General features: G+C 48.0%; 1 pseudogene; it reads right to left on the reverse strand.

Annotated features, from left to right (window-relative positions):
- Nucleotides 1-4,661: 4,661 nt before the first annotated feature.
- LOC136499487 (uncharacterized) lies at nucleotides 4,662-5,882 on the reverse strand (annotated as a pseudogene).
- Nucleotides 5,883-8,005: the final 2,123 nt, after the last annotated feature.

Below are 8,005 nucleotides of genomic sequence, written 5' to 3' on the forward strand. Positions count from 1 at the left end.
GCCGCACGCGTCCGACGACGACCTACGGGCCGCTCTCGCCGACGGCTCAATCCTCGCCGCGGCGCTCCGCAGGCTCGCCTGTGCTTTGACGCCCGACCAGGTAGGTCCTCGATCGCACGCACCACTAGTATGGGCTCCATTTGGGTTTTGGGTTTGTTGCTCGCCCGTGATCGTACGTCATCGCAACTGCAGGGTGGAGCCTCGGCGGCGGCGGTGGGGACGGGGAGCGCCTGGGCCTTCCCAGCTTTGCCGCCTCCGACCTTGACACGGTACGGTATTCTCCCTTGGACGACCATCAGCTGCTTCCGTAGCCTGTTGAAATTACTTCTGGACTGCACAAATGTATCTCAAACATGCATTACGAGGCGCGGCTCCAGGCCATCATCGATTACTGTGCCGTCTACGAGCTTCGGAAGGTAAAGAAAGAAGATGCAAGATTAATGCATCTGACCAAAGAGCAGTACCTGAAGGTAAATATACAACATCAATATTGATTTCTTCTGAGATTTGGTAGGCTTGAATTGTTCTTATATCTGTCAATGTATTTGATGTCATACAGGTGCCTCCTGGCTGGTGCGCTAATAAAACGCGGGCCTGGCAGATGATGGTCGACAGGTGGGTGAGTGGCAATTGGGCGGATAACCACACCGTCCTCCGGGAACGACGTTTGCTGATGCCAGGTGTATCACACCACCAGGGCAACCTTAACATCCACGAATTCGGGGCTAGATGGGTACGTGACTTGGTGTAGCTTCATTTATTCTTTCAAACGTTTATTCCTGCATGATTTATAATCGTCTTGTTGTTTTTCTCGTAGTCGGCTGCACATCAAAACCAGCCATGCGGAGAGCTCAAGTCATGGGTTCCGGCCCACAAGGGCAAGGCGACAGACAACATCAACTGGAACCCGGATGACCCAGCCGAGTCGTTCACCAATGAGAGCATCCCCGAGCGCATCAGTCAGTACACCGAGGCGGCAAGGGGAGTCCATGGGGCAGACTGGGATCCGCACACCGCGGACATTGACGGCGACATCGTCATGAGGGTGGGAGGAGGCAAGAAGCATGGGCGGTACCTCATCGGCAACAGCACGCTCGACCCGCACACCACTCCCACTCTCTCACAGGTCCGGACAAGCAGCACGAGCGGTAGCGTGCCCATACGCCCAAGGCAGGACACTTCGACGCATCGTGTGGCAGCACTACAGGTTATTTCTGTTTTATTCGTCGATCATTGGTTTTACATTCCTCGAAATTGCTTGTAACAATGCGGTGAAAAATTATAGGCCCAGGTGCATGCGCTCGAGGAGCATAAGGCTAGGGTGGAGGAAGAGCGACAGAGGGAGCGGGAGGCCGAGCGACAGAGGTGGGAGGCCGAGCGGGCGAGGTTTGACGCCTTGGCTCAGTACGTGGCAAGTCTTGGCGTCACGATGGGTCGTCCAGCGCCACTAGAGCTGTTCGCTCCTCCACCGCCTTACCCATACCCACCTTACTCATACGTGAGTTCAACTTCTCTAACAAAAGCTCTTTACTGTGCATGTCGGCCATTGTGCCGTTGATATATGATGGGAGGCCTTCGTGCCGTTGATATATATGTGTGCCGGCCATCGTGCCGTTGATATGTGGTGGGCAGCCATCGTGCCGTTGGTTTTCTTGCAGGTTTTGGAAACCCCACCGTACAGGGGAGGTGCTGCCGAAATTTTGATGTGTCTAGGCTTAGATTACAATTTTATACCTAGTTCTGCAAATTTTGACTTGTCTACGTTTAGATTACAATTGCATGCCTTAGTATTACTATAATTACTAATTTTTCTTCTCCTTTGTGCAGAATCAATCAGCGGGTTCGAATGATGTGCCTGAGCAGCCGCCGTCGGGAGGGTCGTGGCACCAACCGTATCCACAACTTCCGCCGCATCAGCAGTCGTCGGGAGGGTCAGGGTACCAGTCGTATCCACACCTTCCGCCACAGCAGCGGCCGTCGTCGGGAGGGTGGGAGCCTTGGGGGTGAGCCTGTTGTTCTTCATCATGTATTAGCACTTTGTGACATGAACTTGTGTGAGATGAACTTAGCACTTTGAGATGGACATGTGTTGTTGGATTTGAGATGTTTAGATGGATTATAATGTGAGACATGTGATGTGGATGACATATTTGTGATATATGTGATGTGGATGATGTGTTATATTTGTGATATATGTGATGTGGATGACATATTTGTGATATATGTGATGTGGATGATGTGTTATATTTGTGAAATATGTGTTGTTGAAGCTGGAAATATAAACAAAAATAAAAAAATGCTCTCTGGACTCTTTGCCGAGAGTAGGGCTCTCGGCAAAGAAGCCTCTTTGCCGAGAGCCTAGCTCTCGGCAAATATGCCTCTTTGCCGAGACCCTGGCTCTCGGCAAACATTCCTCTTTGCCGAGAGTTTGGTGGTCGGCTCTCGGCAAACCTTTTTTTTTTTGAAAACCACCTCGGCCGCAAATCTTTTTTTTTTAACAATTCTTTGCCGACGGTCGCTCTCGGCAAAGAAGTTCTTTGCCGACGGTCGCTCTCGGCAAAGACGTTGTCACACCGTTAGCGGTTGTTAGGTCGTTACTGGGGCGCGCCAGTTTGCCGAGAGCTATAGTTTACCGAGAGCCTTGACATTACTCTCGGTAAATATTTTGCCGAGAGGTGCTCTCGGCAAAGAATACTTTGCCGGTAGATGTTTTGCCGACGGCTCTTTGCCGAGAGCTGCTCTCGGCAAATAGTTTGCCGAGCGTCAACTCGTCTTTGCCGAGAGCTTCGGGCTCTCGGCAAAGGCCGGGAGTCCGGTAGTGATTGTGTGCAAAATTAGGGCCATGACAAATCAAAAAAATTTACATTTGTTTTATCTCATGTGCTCATATTCTCATTTTTACGTGGGTTAGATGTTTCTAATTTTTTTGAGAATTTTTATGATTTTTCTTTCTTTTTTCTCAGCACAACTCATAAAAAGAATTAACATAGTCTTTATTACTGGAGCCACCAATTAGTAATAGTTAGTTTGACAAATTAACAATGAAGTGGCCCTTCGTTATTTGATATTATCTTTGTCACCACACCATGCACGCAGGTGATGAAGATTATAATAGGGAACGAAAATGACAAACAACAATCGGAGAACTCAGGGAATAAAGTTGTCAAACAATTGCATGCCGCACTCTACGTCGCTTCACAAATTGGTTATGTAATCCCGAAAAAAGACTTTGCTGATGTGCTTGCTAAAAATAACCTCGCTCCAAGTACCGACGCAGCTTCAGAACTTGTTGGAAAGCTTGTGGATACTCTCAAGTCCAACATTGAACCAAATTGGGAGTTCCCAAGATTAAGAAGGGTCCTTATTGAGACGGTATAATATCCATTGTGGCAGCGTGTCCTGGGTACATAGAAATCTTCAGAAAAAAAGGGGGCGGAGGAGGCCCTGAACATGCTCATAGGAACCTCGTCCATATTGGAAAAGTACAAGGTCTTCGTTGAAGACGAAGGCATGGTCCGGGAGAGCGCGCCTATGTACAAACTAGTAGACAAGGCCAAAAGGCTAATTATGGTTTGATGAGGCAAATCCAACCAACCAAGCGATCGCATTGTGGGGGCCTTTAGCCAGATAAAGTCAACCTTGGTATTCCGTATTTGAAATTTGAATATTATCACAGTTACATTTTCATGTCATTTGTTTTTTTTTTAGACTGTATGCATGTGTGTAGCTGCAGCTGGTGGCTGTATGCGAGTAGAGCCCAGACGTGCTGCTTTGTGTGCTCTGGAGCGCGTCATGCGTCGTGCCCGAGATGTCTGGAATGGCATGCATATCCAGCAAGGAGGGTCATAGCGAGTTTGTGGGATTGTGGAGTTAATGACCTAGTTGTGTATTGTTTTACACTGCAATAATCATTTGGGAATTAAGTGTTTCTGCACCTGCTGTAGACTGCAACGGTGATTTTACTCGTACTTTTTCAACTTTGTAATTTTGTCCTTGTTATTTTCATTTGAAGCTTCAGTTTATCCCTAGTTTCTAACTGTGTTATTAGGTGGCGCGAGATTAATCCTAAAAAATAGAAAACCGATTAAAGAGCACGCGAAAAGACTAAAGTACCCTTCCTATATTCATCTCAACCAAGCCTGGGCGCCAGTTGACTCCCAATCCTTAACCATAGCAAGCGGCGGCGGCGCAAAGGGCGGCTCGCGGCGGGCGGGCAGGCTTGCGCCTTATTAGACGTCGTGCTGTCACATGCGGTGGGTGGCTCGGCTGGGCTTGCGCTGCGGGCACGCGTGGCAGGCGGCCTGCGGGCACTGTAACACCAAGAAGTGCATGTATATAAGGAATAAATGTGATTTTAATATCAATGAATATTTTTTTTACGTAGATTGACCGGATGCTTTAAAGAGAGACCAAATTTTGACTTTTTGATCCGTCGCTCGGATGGATGAACGTAGAGCTCGTCGAGAGCTTTCTTTTTTACTGGCGTGTCCGTGCGTTGCTACGGGATAACTAATAATTTATATTCAAAACACACGGATCGCACAATAAGATAATAATACTGTTAAATTAAATACCAACGTTTAAGTGATATTTAATCTAAAAAGCAAAGTTTAGGAATTTAAGACAGTCACGGAGTGCGCGGCGTCGCAGGCTCATAAACTCTAGAGCTTCCAGAGATTGGGTCGAATCCAACCTAGAGCCTCGGAACCCTTCATCTTTTCCTGGACGGGCATCACTTCGGATGCGCCAGTAGCAATATCAACGATCTCCAGTCGATGGACCAAGTCGTATGGATCCTCATACAATGGCTCAGACATGTAGATTTTGTTCTCCTTGTACTTGGATACACTTATTCCACTGAAGTTTTCATTGAAATGTTTAGACACGAACAGTGTCTGATCACCGATGTCTCTCACCCTGGACCACTCCGGCGTACGGTCATGGAGGTTGCACTTGTAGATCGTGTTGTTGTAGGTGAAGCTCTATGTCTCGTGGAACGTGCTCACCATGGCACCCACAATGTACAGCTCACCGTTTGATTCCAGGTAGCTACGGTGGCAGAGCCCCGCAGATGGCGACAGCGATGGCAGCAGCGTCGCGGTTGGAGCAGCGCCGGCGGCGTTGCTGCTGCAGACGGAGATTTCTCCAGTGCAGTCGATCGCCAAGAACTTGTCTTTATAGTGGACGATAGACCCCACGGAGAACTCTAGTTTGGTGTCGAGCAGCGTCCGTGCGCTATCGACTCCAACCCGCCAGAACGCGACCACCGTGGAGCACCCAAGCATGGCCATGGCCACGCACTCGCGGCCGACGGCGTCAGGCGGCGCCGAGAGCACGATCTCACGGAAGAACACGTCCCTCATGTCTTCTAGCTTGATGGCTCTACCTGTGGTATCCGCGTCCCCGTAGCCGTTGGTGGGATGGAGGACCCACCGGCCGTGGACCCTAGACACGTGTTCCGATGAGGACGCCGCCGCGACGTGTTCACCTGCTGGCGGGAGCTCAACGCGGGGGGCACGGGCACCGCCGAATGGATTCAGCAGCGTCACGGAAGCCGCCTCGTCCATGAGCGCCAGCCACCCACGCGAGGAGCCGCACGCCACCTTGCCACGCACGTCGGGCAGCGTCTTGGACAAGACCTCCTCCGCGACGCAGTAGAAGCCGACGCGGTCCGAATCGGGGTCGAACGGGAGCAGTAGGAGTGGCCCAAAGGTCGCGAACGGGACGGCGGCGCGCCATGGGGAGCAAGCGGATCGGAAGGACGCTGCGTCGTGGCCTGACGCGAGACGCTGCTCGATGGACTCGAGGAGACCCTCTGGCAGGCCGGATCTCCAGTCAGGGAGAGGTAGAGACCTTCTCTTGGGATTGGGAGGCTGAGCCATAAAAGACAGATGACATCAACTATGGTTCACGCAAGAAACAGTAAGCGAGGGCGATAGAATACGTGAGCGTGAAACCAAATAAAAGGAGGAAAAAATGTCCCTTTTGCAAATGCAAAAAGGGGAAGTAATTAAATGTAGGCAGATTTGGCAAGGTTCTTAGAAATGCAAAGAGGTTTCTTTTGTCTTAATTCTCTTTTCTTCTATGTTAATTCATTTTCCTTTTGCTCGTTGCCATGTATGCTGGTGCATGCAAACATGCAATGTGTATATGGATAGCACAATAATTTTCTACTTTCTATTTTGTCGGGATTCCTTTATCACATGACAGGTAATATTCAATCAAGGAGAATGACATGATCAATCAGTAATTAAGATGTCGTGGGATCGCAGATGTGGACAGACGAACGAACTAAAATAAATGGCATACCAAAAAATATCTATATTTTGTTCTTTTTAGTCGTAGGAGATTCACATCAATCATATTCTAGATGGCAGAGTTAGGGCCTATTTGGTTTCTTCTAGTGTTACAAGCACCCAGGGCCGGCGGCCACATTCGCACGGCAGGAGACCAAACTGGCGCTTTGGCGGACGGCTGCGCGAGCTTGTGGTGGGAGCAGAGCATCCTCGGAAGCTCGTGCGCGCGGCGAGGAGAGGGGACTGCGGCGGACATCTGGGCGCTCGGGAGCACCATCATTGAGATCCACAGACGCCTAGCAGTGGCCAACTGGCCATGGTTCGCCGACCGCATGGCTGCGCTCTGCCAATTCACCCTCTCTGACGAGATCTTGGAGTTTCCCAAGTGGCAGGCAGGCACGAGCGCCATTGAGATGGCCACACGCTCCTCTTGTGGTCGAGTGGAGTGACAGCAGGGATACATTTTTTAGTTTTTTTTTCTTGAGCTAAAAAGTGACAGCCATCCATGAGCTTGTGTTTGTATAAACCTGAACATATATGCTGTCAAATTTTAAAAAAAAAATTGATATTTTTTTCGGATTTAAAATAAAATAGGTGTACCAAACTATCTCTGACTTTGTGGCCAACATTCCTACCAAAATCTGTTAAAATCTATATCTTGAAAAATAGGAGTAATTTCACAAAGATCTTTAACAAAAACAGGGGCATAATCACCTGGGTAAACTTGTCTTTTCATTCAAATCTCAGCACCGTTAAGAGTAGTTCACAGAATAAGGGCAAATTCTTCTTTCAGTTTGAAAAAGCAAGTGTAAAATCACAAAGTATAAAAAATGAGGGCAAATCACCATTTCGTTTTAAAACAAGGGCATAAACGCTTAAGCCCCCTAATCATTTTACGTATAGGTCAATGAAGAGTCCAGAAAAAAACTATGTTTGGAGATCTGAGAGTACCAAACTATCGTGTCCATTCTCGCGCATGACTTATGGTCACCAGTGCGTTGTGTGTTCCATGAACTAAGGTGCTATAATCATCGGCGTCCGGGAGGGACGCCGTCCTCTCCGGCGAGAACCTAACGTTCCGTACTACTTGATTGATTCACTTTGTTAGAAATAACACTACGCTAGGGATCATATACATCAGTTGTATCCCTTCATCCACGAACAATTATCTACTCGATTTTAAATCAGAAAACTTCACCTACTGTTTACCCTTTCACTATTTTTTAGTCACTGAAGCCTGAAGGATTGACCCAAAAAAGCAACCAGGATTTGAACAGAAAGCACTACAAATTCTTCGCGATGAAAGAACTTAGCTTATATTTCAATTATAACGTAATACGTTTCTCTTCTAATCGCCAAGGTACACACCTCATCTAGTGATGTGTTAACCTTAGGAACAATTATGCATTTCTAAGAACATCATGGAAGCAACACGATAAAGCACCGGTTAAGCAACTCACTAGTGAGATGGCTAACAAAAGCTCTAATTAATTATGCAAAATAATACTGAGCTGCAAAACTAGTGTAAGCGAATTAAATAATCTTACTCTGATCACTGACAGTTGCAAGATAATAAAGATATGACTGAAGTGCTCGGAACATGATAACAGAAAGCTCCTGAATGAAGTTGCTTCATGGTGCTGCTCCTGTAAGAACTAAGAGCTGAAATACCTGCGAGCTGATGAAAACCAGCAACTGCCGAACAGTAT

This window comes from Miscanthus floridulus, chromosome 13 (assembly GCF_019320115.1).
Source record: "Miscanthus floridulus cultivar M001 chromosome 13, ASM1932011v1, whole genome shotgun sequence".
Taxonomy (NCBI): Eukaryota; Viridiplantae; Streptophyta; class Magnoliopsida; order Poales; family Poaceae; genus Miscanthus; species Miscanthus floridulus.